The sequence below is a fragment of the Spermophilus citellus genome, assembly GCF_964194105.1.
Source record: "Spermophilus citellus genome assembly, chromosome: 14".
Lineage (NCBI taxonomy): Eukaryota > Metazoa > Chordata > Mammalia > Rodentia > Sciuridae > Spermophilus > Spermophilus citellus.
In genome coordinates, this window is record NC_138194.1 from 37,078,703 (window position 1) to 37,098,006 (window position 19,304).

Genomic DNA, 19,304 nt, shown 5'->3' on the forward strand with positions numbered 1-19,304 from the left:
TATTTGCTTTTGCACTATTTGTAATTCCTGGGAGGAATGAGACAACATCGTATTCCTTGGACAGTTTACTGCATAAGAAAAATAAAAATTATTAGCCAAAATACGATACACAATTTAATGTGTAGACATGTAGTTCAGAATCGAAGGTTCAGAGAAGTCAGGAAGGAGGAAGTAATCTTTGATTTAGGTCTTGCAGGTGACTGTGGATTGACAATGAGACAACTTTTCAATGAGGGAAATTCAGCAAGAGGAGAAAAGGAATCATCTTAGTCTCTCTGTTATCTCACTCTCTGCTTCACTGCAATTTAAAATCTTTACCCATTTTCTCAAGGGTGTTGTCGTTGCTCCTAGTCACTGTTCCATCCCAAAATAAAGCCTTAGTTCTTATTTCAGAAGGAAAAAATTATGGGTTGTAAGAAAAGGAGTTTCTCTATTTTCTTCTCCTTAACTACACAGTTCCCCTTATCTTCTGGGGACATGTTCCAAGACCCAGAGTAAGTAACTGAAATCCCCTTCAGGTAGTACCAAACCCTATGGAATCTTTTTTCTTTCTACATACATACATATAATAAATACATATAATAAATACATACATATAATAAATACATACATATAATACATACATATAATAAAATACATACATATAATAAATACATATAATAAATACATACATATAATAAATACATACATACATACATATAATAAAGTTTAACTTGTAAACTAAGCATTGTCAGAAATTCATATTAATTGATAAAATGAAATATTTATAGAAATATACTCCTAAAATTATTTAAAGCTTTTTAACTGTTTATTTCTGAAATTTTCCATTCAATATTTTAAAATTGAAATTGACTATAACCAAATGAAAATACAGAAAGCAAAAATCACACATAAAGGGGATTGCTTTACGTAGATATAATCTATATGCAGTCTCATCTCTTCAGTTTCATAGAAAAAGGTACCTCTCTAGATTTTGATTTCTCCCTGGGATTTTTTTTTTTTTGCTTAATGTTTTTATTTGTGCCTTATAGTTATAGTAAAGGGGTTCTTTTTGTTTTCAAACAAGCATGCAGAATAATTTGCTCCATTGCATTTCCCAGTGCTTCCTGTTTTCCTCCTTCTCTCCCTGACCTTGCTTTGGCTTTTAAATTTATCCTTTTATATCTTTTCAGCTTTACCATATCAATTATTCACCTTCTTCCTCTTTACTGGATCCTTCTGGGTCTTCCTATACTAACTAAAAAGCATGCTCAATTATCTCCTCACTTACAAATAAACGAATAATCCTCCATTGCCCAGGTCTTTTCTCTAATTAATGTTCTATTTCTGTTCATGGCTCTGCTCCTTAAAGAATACTCTTTGGGAGATCTCCATATTCTTCCACACTGTACTCCATGCAGCTTGATCCCACTGTCCAACACTCCATAGAGTCTGCTCTACAAAATATCTCTAATGTCCACCTAAGTCCAAGCCACTCTTCACATGCTCGTAATTTCTGTATGGCACTCCACACCATGGGCTACTCTCTCTCTTGACATCCATTTCTATTGATCCTCCACCACTCTCAAGTCTCCTACTTTCCATGTCTCTTCAAGTCTTAATGCTCTTCATTGTTTTGTCTTTACTCTCTTCTCATCTCGTTCTATGTACTTTCTCAGAACAGGTTTATTTCCTTTCTAGACCTTAGATGCCATCTATTTTCTGCTAAGTCCCAAAGAGACATCTGCTGCTTAAATAGATTCTGTCCCCATGTCCAGAGACAATTCAGAAGCAAAATGCATAATCTCTCTTCCAAGGGAATGGCATCAACGTCCACAGCAGCAGGTTAGCTAGATCTGGGGAAATTATTTTTAACATTTTCTCCTCCATCCTCTCATGTCATTTAACACAACCTGCAGTATCTCATGGTTCTGCCAAAACCTTACCTAGTTTTGCCATAGGTTATTTTCTTAGAATAAAGTCATAGAATTTTTTGTCTTTTTTTTTTTTCTTTTGAAACAAGTGTTTTGGTAGCCGCTTGTTCTTAGATGCATCTCCCACATTTCTTCAGAGATTTCCTTAGCATTGCCCGTCTTAAAGATCCTGTTTATGGGTGGGAGGCAGAGGGTCTAAAATCACTATAATATTACCATAAACTGGGTGGCTTAAAAGAATAGATGTTTGGGAGGTCAGAGGCCACAAATCAGGCAGCAATCAGAAACATCTGGAGACTCTGCTCTGCCTCTTTCAGCTTTTGGTGACTCTGGGGACTCCTTGCCTTATGGTAGCATCACTTCAGTCTATGCCTCCTTGCTCACATGCTCTTTTCCTCTTCCTCCTGTCAAATCTCCTAAGTCCTTTCTTATGAGGACATTTGTCACTGGATTTAGGACTTACTTTGAAAATCCAAAATGACCTCTTCATATCAATGTCCTTAATTTAATTACATCCTCAAAGATTTTTTTTTCCAAATAATCACATGTTCTGGGAGTTAGGAAGTGGACCTAGCTCTGGAGTTTACCATTCAACCCACTCTGCCTGCTTATATAAAAAGAAATCTCATGAGCATCAAAAGCCCTTCATCTAAATCTGGACTCTATTGTTCCACAAAATCCCTTAGATATTATGCTCAGCAATGCCACACTTCTTGTTATTTCCTGAGTGCCACTTTATATTTACCCCTCAGGGTCTTTGCTCACTACTTTATCTCCCAAGCAGTTCCTTCAATATTTTCCTGTTTGCCTAAAGGCATGCATCCTTTAGTGAGCAGTGCAAGCCTTACTTCCTTTATGAAATATGTTCTAAGCCCACTTCAATCCCATTTTCTCTGAGCTCTCCCTGTTCAACACCATTGAAATCATGTGTCCTGTTAGTAGGCTAACATGTTGAAGCTTATGTGTGATTATACCTGCATCCTCCCACTTTCAACCCCCTGTCTTCACACTAGCCTAATTTTTTGTTTCACTTTCTAAATTTCGATATTGTGCAGTTTACATCTCTAAACGCTGTCATGGCACTTGGCTTTTAACTGAACATTGCTGTGGCTAGGGCTGGGCCTCAGTGATAGAGCATTTGCCTATCAAGTGAGGTCATATGCTTACCCCCCAGTATTGCAGAAAAAAAATATAATAAAAAAATAAAAAATTGCTGGGTAACATTGAGTACCTAATATGTGCTAATCATGATGCAGAAAATTTACATAGAAGATCTTCCCCCTTGTAATCTTCAAAATAAGACTGTAGACTACAATCCCTAAACTCACTGTGAAAAGAAAAAATGGGACTTAGAGCAGTAAAATGATTAGTGCATGGTCACAGAGGAAATAATTGCCAAATGTAATATTTCTGTCAGGGTCTCCCCAACTTATGCTGATGCTATTTTCAACAAAAGATATTAATTATACAAATGTTATTGTTAAAAATATGTGTGAAGCAATAGTCAATCTATAGAATCCATCCAGGTGTACATCAGCAGATGAATGAAAAAAGAAAATGTAGTATGTATATACACAATGAAGTTTTCTTCAGTAGTAAAGAAGGATTTAATTATGTCATTTGCAGGAAAATGGATGAAACTAGGAGCCATAATTTTGAGTGAAATAAGTCAGACACAGAGAGAAAAGTGTCATATGCTTTTTCTCATATGTGGAATCTAGAAGGAAAAGACAAACCAAAACCAAAAGCAAAAATAAAGCAACCCCATAAAATCAGGAAAAAAGATGAGTAGGGCAGAGGTAGGTGATCAGAGACAGTTTGGAAAGAAGAATGGGGAAAATACTGGGGAGTGAAATTGATAGAATTGTTTCTCTGTATGCACAAATTCGCCACAATGAGTATTCTGTATAATTAATATGCACCAATAAAAACTAAAAATGCATATAAGATATTGAAGTTGGTCAAGTAGGCTTTTGGAAGCACAGCAATCTGAACTATAAGCATAAATTTTGGTTAAAACAATATTTTATGGGTTACCAATTTTATGCCAGTTATATTCCTGGTGTTAGGTTCAGTCTTTAATGCTATTTCTCTTATACTTCAATCTACAGGTTATTCTTTTTGTTCTAGCTTTGGTATGTGTACAAAATGCCATTAATCCCTCTGACCTCCTCTGACTTCACACTGCCCTCAACCACAGGTGCTATTGTCCTAGTTTTGTGATTCTAACACCAGGAATATAACTGAGATTAACTATGTTTGAGTCCCTCTTCTTATAGAATTCATATTTTATGGTGGGGAGAGAGAAAAATAAATCTTGGGTAGTGGTAAGTATTAAGGAGAAAAAAAATATATGAACTAAATTAGGAGCACATAGAGTGATGTGGTAGTCTTCTTTTAGAGATCAGGTGCCATTTGAGCTATGAGCTGAATGAACTCATGATAATGAGCATCCATGGGGCTAGCAAAGGAAAGCCCATGTGGGCCAGAAATGGCAAGTGCAAAGGCTAGGGAGTTTTGGGGAGAATTCAGGAAAAGAAAGGAGGTCTGAATAGGTGGAGCAGAACAATCAATGGGAAGAGGATACCAGATCCATTTCAGAGGGAGTATTGGGGCCATATCCTATAGGTCTTGTCAGCTGGGTATTGGTAACCTCAGGTTGGTGACCACCATGTTTTGTGGTCACAGGCAGACAGGGGCAGAGCAGGCAAAAATTAAGTCATCTGATGTTCATATTCCCTACTGAGGTCAAAAAGAAGAGTCTGTCTTCTATTTCAGTTTTCATGTGGTAAAAAAAGATTGTTTTATTTTGTTGGAGGAAATGCCACATTTTTTTGCATTTTTATTCTTTTTTGATGACTTTACTATTTAAAATGGCCCCCGAGTACAGTGCTGAAATGCTGTCTAGTGTCTGTTAGCTTAAGAGCTTGTGATGTGCCTTCCAGAGAAAATATGTGTGCTAAATAAGCTTCATGCAGTCCTGAGTTATGGTACCATGGGCCATGAGTTCAATATTAATGAATCAATGACATATATTAAATAAGGTGCCTTGAAACAGGAACACACATAGCACAAGGTTAAGTATTGATCTGTGGATGAAATGTTGTGACCAGAGGCTCACAGGAACCTAACCCTGTATTTCCCCTGAGAGCAATCACTCAGTGTTTGCTAATTCACTGGTCCCAGAGACCTTATAGAACTACCACAAATAATGAAAATCAAGGGTATATTAGTGTGATGATTTACATTCTTTTTTTTTTTTTCCTTCTGTGTGTTGAAAATCCTATGTGTGGTTTACACTTAACAGCTCATCTTAATTCAAACCAGCCACATTTCGGGTACTCACAAGAGACTGATGAAATTTAGAATCACTGATTTAGGACTAAGATAGAGGAGAAGGAAATGGCAGAGAAGAATAAAAATGACTAGGGATTAAGAGAAGTACAACCAGAAATTCTGATGATATAGAAGAAGACATGTGATAAGAAGCTGCCCAGCGTGAAAATTCATTCATGTGAAAAGATGATGAATGAGACATCAAGTGTGCTTTGTGTCTGGCTACATGGACTTCATCGTGTATTTTAATGCTATGGTTTGGATCTTACATATCCCCAAAGGTCCATATGCTAAAAACATTTTTTATGGTTTGATTCAGAAGGGTCCCCAAAAAACTCATGTTGAAAATGTGGTCCCCAATGGAGCAATGTCTAGAATTGGGAGTTTGGGGAATTGATTGGATTATGATAGTTGTAATCTTAGTAATGGATTAATCCATTTGATACATTAATAATTTGAATGAACTACTTGGAGGTGGTGGAAACTGTAGGTGGATGGTACATGATTGGAAAGAGAAAGATTTACTGAGGGTATGTGTTTGGAAATCATACCGCTTTTACCCTGATCCTTTGCTCCCCCTCCCTCCCTCCTTCTCTCTCTCTCTCTCTCTCTCTCTCTCTCTCTCTCTCTCTCTCTCTCTCTCTCTCTGATTTCCAGCTGCCTTAAGTTAAGCAGCTGTCCTTCATCATGCCCTTTCACTGTGATGTTTCTGCCAACCATGGACTGGACTGAAATCTTTGAAACCTTGAGCCCAAGTCAACTTATCCTCCATTAGGATTTTTTGCCAAATATATTGGTCACAGAAATAAAATGCTAACACATGTCAGTCTTTGGAATGGGAGGTAGTGGAACCTTTAGGAGTTGAGTCTAGTGGAAAGGAGTTGGGTCTTTGGAGGAGTGCCTTTGAAGGGGATATTGGGACCTGCCTCCTTCCTCTTTTTCTTTGATTCCCAACCACTATGAGATGAGCAGTTTCTCTTCGTACACCACTCCAGCCATGATGAACTGCCACACCTCAGTCACAAAGGAACAGGACTAAGTGACCATGGACTGAAACTTCTGAAACTGAGCCTAAACCAACCCTTTCCTCTTTTCAAGGTGATTATCTTGGGTGTTTGTCACAGCAACAGAAATCTGATTAATATATTTAGCATCTACTTCAAAATGGTGCTTGGGACCATGTGGAATCATGATTAGCAGGTGAGGAAGTAGAAAAAGTAGAAAATATTTTGGGGGAGCTTGGCTATGAAAAAGTTTAGATGCAGATTGCATAGTTGAAAATACAATGATTATAAATTATAAACACAGATGCCTAAATGTATGGGGAATTGCTGATATATTCAAGAAACCAACTAAGAACTGATAGAGTGCTCATTTTATTTTATTTTTTCATACAACAAAAGCATACCGTCATCCCATTTCACCCTTGGAGATAAACACAGTCATAGCACAGAATAACACAAACTTGATGGCTGTGCAACTTGCAACATGGAAAATGAAATTCTAATAAAGTCATCTGCACTGTGGCTGTGCTTAACTGGTAAAGAAAATAGCTCTTTTTTCCTCTCTGTACCTATAAAGAAACCCCCCCCCCTTGGTAACAGAATTGGACTTCTTTTCAACCTACCAATTTTAAGAATACTCAACAGGGTGATTAGGATCAAGCAATTAAAAAATTGCTACCTTAAGATGTTGACTATTTCTCGGGTTTTATGTTTCATTATTATAGGTGAACAAGCATTATGATTTTGTAGACTCAACCAAAAAAAAAATACAGTTACACATGAATCATCTCATAAACCCAGTGTTGACCAATGTAGGCCTACCTTGTCACTGAATTTAAAGAGCACAAGGCCTGCTGAAGCTGTTGACTGGTGGAGAGTCTCTGGACCTGAGAGATTCAGGAGTACCATTTTCTCATCATATAAAATTCTTTCCCCAATATGTTTTCAAATGGGAAAACAGCTAGTAGCAATTATCATACACTCAACTCTCACACCTTTGTCCCATATTCTGAGTATGGGCATATCTACTAAGAAATAGCTTATTTTCTGGTTAAAAAGTAAGAGTCCTGCAAATTCATTATTTGAAGAAAGAATATAAATAAAAGTCCTTATCATATCTTAGAAATTGTCATTGTAAAACAAAGCATGAGGAATAATATAATTTATTTAATGCATAATAATCCCAAAGGGTGCTCTAAAAATATGTGTTGGTTTGTTTATTTGTTTAACTAGAATATGCTATTCTGTTATGTCGAGTAGGAGAATCCTTCAGTGAGAGAACCCTCCCCTGTCTTCAGTTTTTGTTGGGAAAAAGCTTTGAGATATATTCTGTTTGGCAGAAAATAAGGCTCTGCACCTATGTAAAGAGGTGTCTATACCTCTTAACTGAATAGGAATGATAATTACAAGGAGATACTTTATATGAATTTCACAAGGAAGTAGTTTTCAAAACCAGTTCCCCAAGGGCCCAGATGCAGTCAACCCACCATGGATAAGGTGATAGCTAATATCAGAATCATGTAAATAGATCCATGTCCTTATATTCACTTTCTTTCTCTCTCTCTCTCTTTCCCTCCATCTATCTATCTTTTCTTTTCTTTTCTTTCTCTTTCTTTCTTTCTTTCTTTCTTTCTTTCTTTCTTTCTTTCTTTTCTTTCTTTCTTTCTTTTCTTTCTTTCTTTCTTTCTGTGGTGCTGGGACTCAAACCTAGGGCCTTGTATTCAGCAAGTGATCTACCACTGAGCTATACCCCAGCCTTTGTTATTTTTTTTAAATAAAAAATGATTTAAGACATTTTCCAATGAAGGACATAAATAAATTAAACAAGGAAGGAAAACTATAAAAGGAGTAAATCCAATGATTTTATCATGCTCATAATCAGAGTTTTAAAAAAATCTTATTAGTGCTTTAAGATAAGGCATTTCAGGTTCTACAGTAGACCTTCACCAAGGCGAAAATGTGATTTTAGTAGAAATATTCTTCTTAACTGACTGAATGAAAGTTACAGGGAAGGTAATGAAACTTAAGAAAGGCAAGTCCACAGAAGAAATTGAAGGTGGTCTCAGTTCACGGTTTTCTGATGATCCGATCTGACCTACTTGACAGAACCTTAAGTATCAGAAGCACAGGATGAATACCTTTGTGTCTCATCTACTCCAAGGCTTCTCAGGGGTTTTGCTTCCTTATTTTACTGTCTCTAGTATATTTGATACTTTTTTGGAATTTTCTACTTAAATAAAACTAAATGATTCAGTAGAAAGTACTTGGTTCTACTTTGCATTTTAGGTCCAAATTTAGTACCCACTGGATGTATTATCTTGTCAGTACATTTCAGCCCTTCAAGCTCAAGTTTTATTTTATTGCTTGTATTTGGAAACAATAAGAACACTGCTTTTTCTTCTGTATTAAACAATCTACCTGTGCTCAAGTATGTAAGTATTAAGAAATAAGCAAAAGTTAAAAGACTCTTCTTATTTTCACTTTCATTTCTATGGTCAAAGGCAATGTTAGGAAAGTGAGTACACTGACTGAAGTATGATTCATGAGTATCTTAAAGAAAACCTACTAATTTTATAGAAATCCATTGTGGGAATTAAGATCCCAGAGACCCTACATTGAACTAGTCTAGGGAGAAGGAGACGGAAACAAAGACATTAAAACCAGACAAATAATGAGTTTAGGAGTAAAGAGTGGGAGAGATAAAGAGGAGTCAAATGGTAATGATTGGAGAAAAACAAGAATTCCCGTAGATAGAAAGTAGATAGAAAATCATTTGGGTTGATGTCCATTTGTCCATTCTTTCATACAACATATATTAATTGGGACTGTATATTACAGGTTGGTCCTGAATGTGTCAGAAATTAACAAGCAATGATGTGGGTAAAGGAGCTCAATTAATACTAATCATGTATACTTTTCTACATATGCACACATCATGAAACATCAAAATAGTTGAATAAACATAAAGGCCATTCCCACATAAAGGGAGAATCATTGCCATTAATGTCACCCTCACTGGATTCTTCTCTGATGATTTCCTTTGCTGTATTTATGACCCCGTTCTTGGACTACAGTGAGGAATTTTATCCCAGTGTAAATCATGGCATTAAGTTCAACTTTTTCAGCCTCAGTTTATTTAAAATGGCAGATTATAGTCCCAGCACCAATTCTAACAAATTCTCTTGTGCAACTATAGAAAAACTACTTATGATTTCTGATAGGCATGATTCTCTAAGCTTTTGAAAAATTTGCCTGTGATACTTTTCTGTATATACAGTGTATCTACACAAATCAGATGAAATCAAGTGCAACTCTACTTTGTTTCTCTTGTGACACAAGAAAAAAAAAAAAGGCTAAGACACCAAGAAGTACCACCAAATTGTCTATATCATTATAAAACAAAAATCCAAAGCAATTAATGAAGCTCTCAATAAAAGCAAACCCATGGTAGGGCATTGCCATAGCAGAGCCTACCTGTAGTTTTACCTGGAGTTGGAAGCTGCAAGAAAATTAATGAATGGAAAATCCATAATGGTTTAGAGAGAACAGATCAGTGGGGATGACACCATTAACAATATTTGAAGGCTCACTGGACATAGCTGGAAGTTGATTATATCACACATTTTACTCACTCAACTAGTCTATACAACTTTATCCAGATTCTTTTATTATATACCTGAATATGTGGTAGCATATTTTCTCTATTTATAAGCTCTTAAACTCAGATTACTAATTTTGTGCACTGAAGACAATTTATTAATGTTCTAAATGTTCAATGCATCACCTGGATTCTTACATTTGACATTCTTCCATGGTGTATAATGGATCTAAAAAAAAATCCCCATAGCAAATGTTGTGTAAGTTTATTTTATTTAGATGCATTAATGTTGATGGAGTCTAAGTGTTCGACTTCAGATGTAGCTATATGTGAATTCAATAAGTATCAAGTATGTCACAGTCACCTTGAAATTAATACTTATACGTTAGTCACAAATTTACCTTCTCCCTTTGACTCAGAATCAGATCTTTCTGTGTTCCATGTGAGAGACTAAGAGTGCATTGATACATTTTGCTGTCAACAAGAAAAACAAGTGAACTGAGAAAGAAGAAAACACCAATTGATTTCTACCCATGGTAATTAGAAGGTCTTTTTTACTTTGCACAATTTCTCTGCAAAGTTAATCATCCTTTAACAATAAGTACAATATTAATCTTTTTAACACATTAATGGTGTCTGGGCCATATTTTAAAGAAAGTCAATAAAGTGTTGTGAAACTGTTTCTTCATTTCTTTAGAAACCTATAGTTTCCTCCTCATCCAGAAGGGGCTGGCTGCCTCATCATTGAATTTCAACTGTTTCTGCCTTTGCTGGATTTAGTCAGTGCCAGTCAGACCTTTAATGTTATTTTAATGTTGGGGGAGATGTTGGTTTAATTCAAATATATTTTCATTTTAAAGTTATAATGACTAAGTACACCTGCTCACTTAAAAATTAGCACCTAGTTAGGCAGTTTTCAATAGCCTAATCATCTTTTGATTGTCTCTCCTTGTATCATAGGCAGTTCACCTGCTCTTCATCTAAACTTAAATGTTTCCTGTTTACACGTCTGAAAACACTGAAAGATGATAATATTTAGAAAACAAAGAAAACTGAAACCTACATTCAAATGCATTATTTATATAATTATCCTGTAATTAAAGTAATTATAGTTTGTGAAAAAACTAGGTTTTTTTAATTTTCATTTAGAGATTTCTCATGGGATAAGCTATGAACATGTAGAAAATACACACATACACATATGCACACTCACACACACACAAAGTTATCGATGATGTTATCTGCACAATAAACAAATGTTAACTCCAGATTTAAGGATTTGAAACCTGTTCTTTCTTTTTTTTTTTTTTTTTTTGAAACAAATATACAGTGGACAGCCATACAGTGAGTTAATCCTATAGAAGGGATTACCTAGATTGAACTTTAGGAAATCTTTAATCCTCTATAGTTTCAACAGCAACAATAAGGAAAAAAAATCACAGTTATAGCTTGCTGAGCTATACACTGGAGCTAGGGATATGTGGTCATGTCGTATAAATAGTGAGTCTCCAGTGTTTCCTGTAAGACTGGGACAGTGTCAGATAAGGCCCTGAGACATGAGAGTGCTTGGGGGTGTGCAGAAGAAATGCAGCATTTTCAAAGAGGCCCTGACAAGCACTCACAGTTGGATTTTCATTATCTTCAATGAGAAGTCCTATCAGCTCTTTTTTTTTTTTTTTTTTTGGCTACATAGTGCCATCCACGTTACTGCTTTTTATATGATTTCAAAGTGGACAGCACAGTTTGTGTCCAGTTTTTCATTCTAAATATCCTATTCAATAGTTATTCTTCTTTTCTATAACTTTAAACAGATTTTTTTTAAACCACAGTGAGATCACATCACACTTTGGGAGCATTAGCTTGAAAGTAGTTAATAGATGTGGCTATGGACCATCTTCAGAGGCTCCTTCAAAGAAGTACTTGAAATTGAATCACAAAAGTTTTATTTTCTCCACGTTTTTGATCAAGTTTTGTGGGAAGAAGTGAAAAAGTCCTCAGAATATCTTCCAATGGATGTCACAGACAGATTCCATACTCTTGTATGCACTTCCATAACCTTCTCCAAATATGTGGCTTCAGATCTGCAGGTAGAAAAGGGAGTTGTCACATTTGGTTTGAAGATTAGGCCATCCATCCCTATTGAAATCAAAGGAAATAAATGATGAATAATGCTGTATGTCTTTCACCCTTTCAGTTTCAGAAAATGCTACTCACCTCATCTCAGTGACATTCAACTCCTGAAAACATAGTTCATGGATTCATCTAACCCCTGAAGTAACAGCCACTACAATGGATTGACTTCAACAGTTCTGAAATACCAAGAATGAGAGGAGGAGAGGGGAAGCAGGCGACAATGATATCTTTACAACTTCTTTACAACTTCGGCATTTTCTCCAGTCATGACCTCAAGGCTTGAAACCTCTCCCCAGGGAAGAACATTCTCTGCCACAATGTCCAGCAAGAGATCAAAAAAAGATGGGAACTTGAAGCATTGTGGTCTCTTCCCCTCAGAGCATCCCAGTCTGAAACCTTTAGAATTTTGCAACCTGGAAGTTAAGGCCTGCACACATACCCTCAAGCCAGGCACTTAAATGTGGTTTTGTCTTTCTTTGTCTTTTAATTATGATGAAGAGCACATATTCATTGTACAAACTAGTGGGGTTCACTGGGGCATTTCCATGCATGCATACATACATCACACTTTGCTCATGACCACTTTTCTTTTTTTAATCCTCTCCTGCCTGCTTCCTCCCCAAACTCCTTCCAGTTCCTCTTCTACATTCAAGTCATCTGTTGTTATCATTTTAGTTTCCATATATGTCAGGAAACATGCAATACTCATTTTTCTGTGTCTGGCTTATTTCACTTAACATGATGTCTTCCAGTTCCATTCCATTATCATGCAAATGACAAGATTTTATTCTTATTTATGGCTAAGTAATACTTCATTGTGTACATATACCATATTTTCTTTACCCATTCATTGTTTGATGGGCATAGAGGCGGATTCCATCTCTTGACTGTTGAAATAGTGCCACAATAAACATGGGTATGCAGGTTTCTCTTTGGCATGCTACCTCATTTCCTTCATCTATATACCCAAGAATTGTATATTTGGATCATATGGTACTTCTATACTTTTTTTTTTTGAAAAATCTCCATATTGTTTGCCATAGTGGCTATATTAATTTATATCTCACCAAAAGTTGATAAGGGTTCCTTCTCTTCCACAACTTCGCCAGCATTTTTAACTTTCTTCCCTCCCTCTCTCCCTCTCATTCTTTCCTTCTTTTTATGTTTCCTTCTCTTTTTATAATGGCAATTCTGATCTTTGATTTGCCTTTCCCAGATGCCTAAAAATTTGAGCAGTTTAAAATATATTTATTGGCCCACTGTACTTTTTTGAGAAATGTTTACTCAGATTATTAACCATTTATTGATCAGATTTTTGGTGGTGTTGATTTCCAGGGGTTTTTTTTAGTTATTTTTATATTCTGGATATTAATCCTCTTCTGAGGAATACCTGGCAAAGATTTTCATCCATTTTGTAGGTTTTCTGCTCAATCTGATGCTTATTTTCTTTAATCGGCAGATGTAATCTCATTGGTCAATCTTTGCTCTTTTTTTGTGGGCTATTGGAATCTTGTTAAGAAAATCATTGGGGTTGGGGATATAGCTCAGTTGGTAGAGTGCTTGCCTTGCATGCACAAAAAAAAAAAAGAAAGAAAGAAAAAGAAAAAGAAAGAAAGAAAAATAAATAAAAAGAAAATCATTTGCTGGTACCAATATCTTGGAGTGTTTTCCTATGTTGTCTTCTAGCAGTTTCAAAGTATCAGGTCTTAGATTGAAATCTTTGATCCTTTTTGAGTTGAGAGAGAGGCATTTTATGTCAATCTTCTACCTGTTGACATTCCATTTTTCCTGCACCATCTGTTAAAGAACTTATCCTTTTTTTCAATGTATGTTTTTGGCACTTGTCAAAAATCTTTTGGCTGAAGATACATGGATTTATTTCTGCTCTCCCTCGTTTTTTTCTATAGGTTATGTGGTGTTTGTGCCAGTAGGATGCTGTTTGGTTACTATGGCTCTTTAATATATTTTGACATCAGACTTTGCCATTCCTCAAGCATGTAACGTGATGATTTTCTCTCGCAGGTCTTCATGATCTTTCTTTGTTCTATACTGTTCTCAATTTAACTCTCATGTGTCAAGGAAATGTTCTTCTCTGGTCCTGTATATTTGAGGTTCTAATATTCTTCTGTACCTGGATGTCCATGACTTTCCCAAGTTGTTGGGAAATTTCTTGCTTATGTCCTCTGCTCCTAGTTCCTTTCCTTCTGATATGCTGATTATAGGAATGTTTGACATTTTCATGATATTTTAGAGACCTCCTAAGTTCAATCTTTTTTCCCCTTTATTATTGTTCAAATGTAATATTTCAGAGTACTTTTCCTCAAGTTCTGATATCCTATATTCTGCTTGATCTGATATATTGTTGGAGCTTTCAACTGTGTGTTATTTGGGTTTTGTTTGTTTTTAAATCTTACTGTGCTTTCAATTTCCAAAAATTTTATTTGGTTCTTTTGAAAGATATCTCTTTACCAGATTTCTCATTCATATCCTGTATTGTATGACTAATTAATTCAATTGTTTATTTATACTTTCTTAACTTTTAAAAATTATTCTTTTGACTTCTTTACCCAGCATTTCATTTAATTCAATATCTTTGGAATCTGTTACATTGATGATGACTTAGTCTTAAAACCAAATGTTACTTGCTTTTCCTATGTTTTCACAGTTGAAATTTATTCATTGGTTGAGGTAGATCTCTCTTCTGCTTGTGTGTGATAGCCTTCTTGGCATGGGACTTTTTTCTGCCATTCCATCTTGGCAGACGAGTTTGTTGTGTAATGTTGGGTTTGTCTCCAATTTGACTCCTTAGTGTGATCTTCCCGCAGCTCTTTGGTTGTGATTTGTGGGTGTGGGCACAGAGCATGCTTTCTTGGAGTCAGGATCATTGTCTCTGCAAGTCTTATAAAATCTGGGAAACCACATGCAATAGTCAGCATGGTGAATGGAAATGTGTCCTTTGTGATTACTCCTGGTATGGAGTGGAAGCCTCTATTGGAAGTTGGGGATTTCCAATCACAGTTGATACCATCTATGTCACTCAAGGATTCTGGTACTGGTTGCCCCATTCATATTGGATGTCCTGCAGCTCTTGTCCTCTGAACAAAGCCTGGTGTGGTGTAGATAGGAAAGGGTGGGCATTGGAATCACAGCTCCCTTTCTGTGGTACTCACCTTCAATTTCATCAACTCTATCCAATCTGATCAGGTGTGGTGTAATTGATGCAGAGAACCCATGTAGATGCAATGTCAGCAATCTTTCTGCAACTATTCTGGAACTAGCTGCCAAGTAGCAGGACATCAGCATCCACCTGGCTGTGCTCATCTGGAGGAGGGTAGACAGCTGGGAGCTTATTTCTTCTTTGTAAGTATAAGTGACTGCTAAAGCTTGAGTAGGAGGCTAGGTTATGACTGTCGACCAATTTGGAAGCATAACTCAAAGGCAGAGCTCTTGTCCAATATGTGTAAAGCCCTGGGTTTGATTCCAGTATTGGGAAAAATAAATAAATAAAAATTATGACAAAAATACATAAAAAATGAAAAGGATAAAAAAGAGAAAAATATTAAAAATAGAAAGAAATATAAAAAATGAAAATGATAAAAATAAAAACAAAATTTTAATCATTCAATTAAAATAGAATTGATAGAGAAAAAAAGAAAAGATGAAAAGTTTTCAGAAATACAAGTGAGGGCACATAATCGGAGGCTATGCAAATCTAATGTTCTCTTTTCTAAGTTTGAAATCCACCGAGTATAGGAGGGTTAGTGGGCCATAACTGCAGCTTGTTGAAATTCCCCTCAGCTCTCACCAGGGAAATTGGGGTGGAATGCAGGCTGTGCTAAGTATTTCTTGCTAAACGGGTTAAGGTGGAATGCAAGCCATTCTTGGCACATAGTCTTTCTGCAGGTTTCTAGTCTACACACTCAGGCGAGGTGACAAATTTGTAGCCCCAACAAGTCCTGATCATTGACAAATTTGGGGCAGAAACTGATCCATTCCAAGTGCCTGTATGCTCTGGAAGTTTTTGGTCCTTGTGCTCAGGAACCTGGCAGATGCCAAAGTCATGGCTGAGCTCCGGATTCCTCCAAGGCTGGGAAGAACAACTGAACCACTGAATTCTTTGCTGGAAGACTATAGCAGAAACCCAAGTGATTTGCTACCCTTGATCTTGGTATCTCAGACCTGGTTCTCATGTGAAACCACTTATAATTGCTGTTACTCCAAGTCACAGACTCTTGGAGCCACTGATTCTAGAGGACAGTGGCCCGCACCCCCCTTCCATTCACTGCTTACACTCTTTGTATTATAAAACTCTTAGCAGGTTTGTTTCAAACACAGCCCCACCCCACCAAGAGTGTCATGGGGGGCTGCCACCCGCCCAGTCGATGCAACAGAGTGTCTAAGGGACCCTGAGAGGCTATTATGCCTAGCTTTCTGACCCCCAGAACAGCGTAGTCTCAGACATTATGATCCTCCTCAAGATGGCTCCTGGCTGTAACACTCAGAATTTTCTGAGGGATGCAATAAATATTTTCTCTAAAGGAAGCTTGTTGTGAAGATTCCAGGTCACTTATTTATTTATTTATTTTTTTTTTTTTTTTGAGCTGTGTGAAAGTAAGGCCTGGTGCACTACACTAACCCTAACCTTCTCTTTCATCTTTACTCCCTAGAAAGGGGGATTTCTCTTTCCTCCAACAAGGCACTAGGTTCCATGTACTCCAGGTTTTCTGCTTCTCTTGCTTTGTTCTTCTTCATGGTTTCTATTTTACCAGGTTTCATTTCCTCTGTCATTTGCTAATGCTCATTCCTGGCCACATACCTATATATATATGGTTACCAACCTGTTGCTTTGGTTCTACCCCATGGAGAGCAGACTAGTGTTAGGCATTTCTCTATTCTTCCATCTTTTCACCATTTGATTTCTTTTCAAGTACTGAACTCAGATTATCTGAAAATGACCTTCTGTGAACATGTCCTTTATCAGGAACCATTGTATTGTAATTGGTAGGAAAATGCAAAGGTGTTGAAAGGATGAAAACCGTGTCATGCAAAAAGGGACTGAAAATGTTAACCTGGTGGGTGCGGGGGAGGGGGACTGAGATACTAAAGATGTCGACAAAACTGAAGTGGAAATTTATGTATCAAACTGTACAAAATGATTCTGAGGATTCGGATTTCAACTTCACAATTCCATGCTTTTGTAAATAGCTTTTTGAGGGAGAAAGAGTAGCACATAATGATGGTGCGATTAGTTTACCAGTTGTTTGGTATCATCTTGGCAAAAAAACCCAGTTAGTAGTTCAAATAATTCCTTTCCTGATAGTACAGGTCCCATATATTCTATCAGGAAGAAGAAAACTAAGAGGAACCCTGCTGAATGCACATCACTGATAGAAACATGATGATATGGAGATCTATTCAGAGAAAACTAATATCATTTTCTGTAATTCAGAAAAAAAAAATTCAGAAAATGAATCCCAGCAACTTAGAAGGTGGAGGCGAGAGGATCACAAGTTCAAGTAACTTAGCAAGACTCTACTCAAGATAACATTAAAAAAAAAAAAAAAGACTGGGAATATAGTTCAGTGATATAGTGCCTCTAGATTCAATAACTAGTACCAAAAAACTAAAAATAAAAAAAGATTACAAAATGACTCTTTAAATTTTGCAAAAGGTATGTGTTCATTCATTTAATTATCCATACAAAAAAAAAAAAGTGACTTTTTGGTGTGTGCCAGACACTGGCAGTACCCTAATAATGTAGCAAGGAACAAAATAGACCAAGTCCCAGCTCTCAAGAAAATTACATTTTAGTAAAAGCATGTTTACAAGAAGTGCTGCTGAAGAGTCATATTTTACAGGTTTTATTGCCAAATTCATGCCTTAGAAAATTTAAACAAAATAGATTTTTTTTAAGTGTATTTGTATGTCACTCTTGTGGTCAGTTCAGTCTGTTATAACAACTTGCCATAGATTGTGACTTAAACAAATATGTTTATTTCCCACAGTTCTAGAGACTGGGATGTCTAAGATGGAGGTGCTGGCAAGGCCAGTATGTGTTGAGGGCTGCTTCTCATTTGCAGATGGCTGTCTTCCTGCTGTGTCTTCCCATGGTGGAGAACAGAAAGAAAGTTTTCTCCTGTCTTTTCATGAAGCTGTTAATCCATTCATAAGGACTGTGCCTTCAGGTATCTCCCTAAAAGGTCCAACCTTCTAATATGATCACCTTGGGGGTTAGGATTTCAAACTATGAGTTTTGGGGAGGCCATACACATTTAGAATGTAATAGTCATAATATGCTCTATACTTAACTACTTCCATGACATAAGGGAAAGAAATCAAATCAAACACTGAGAAGCTACATCTGGACAGGTAGTGGTCAAAAAAATATTTGATATGCTTTTAGCAAGTTCAGATTTTGCAGCCAATCTTTTATCTTCCATGAAGAGAGACTGTCAGCCTGACCTTCCATTAGGTCTTCAGGAACTGGGATAATTCCTGACAGAGTTGGTGATCATTAAACACTTATTAAAAGAACAAATGGATGGATGGATGGATCTAATAGAACAGCTAAGCATAAAATTACAGGAAAGACCAAATTATTTTCTAATTTTAAATAGAGAATTCATCAAAGGGGTAAAAACACTTTTTTTTCCCTTTCCTTCAAATAACACCTACAAAGAGATTTCAGCTGATAGGATAGTGTTCCTGATAATCATGCTTTGAGACTAAGGGCTAAACTCTAAGTAGAGGTGAGATAGGCACATCTCTCTTGGGGTAGCAGCATTTCAATTTTGGTGATCAATGTGAGACTAAAGAGATTCTAGAAGAAATAATAAATTTAAGGGCAAGCCTAAGTTGAAAAGAAAGGCAGTACTTGTGAACTTAAAATATGAGAGTTGATTCTCCATTTCATGGAAGGACCCAGCAGTGGGCCAGAAGAGAACTAAGAATAAACATCTCTCTGGAGCTAAGCTTCCTTCTGATACTTCTACTACCCAAGAGTATTCCTGTCATTTAACCTTCGATAAGCTTGTCTTTGTATGACCTATGTCTACCTCAGTCCCTGGTAATTATTGTCTGTTTCCATTAAGACTGGGAACAATGCCACTGTTTTGTTTAAAAAAAAAAGAATATATATATATATATATTTCATATGGCAAAATATGAAAATTTGACACATGAATACTAGCTGTAATGATTAAATCATGGTAATTAGCAGTTTTGTGTGTGTTGGGAAATTTCAAGTTCATCTTTTCTAGCAATTTTGATGTATTCTTAAAAATGTTGTAAATTTTGGTAACACTCCTCTGCTCTGGAATG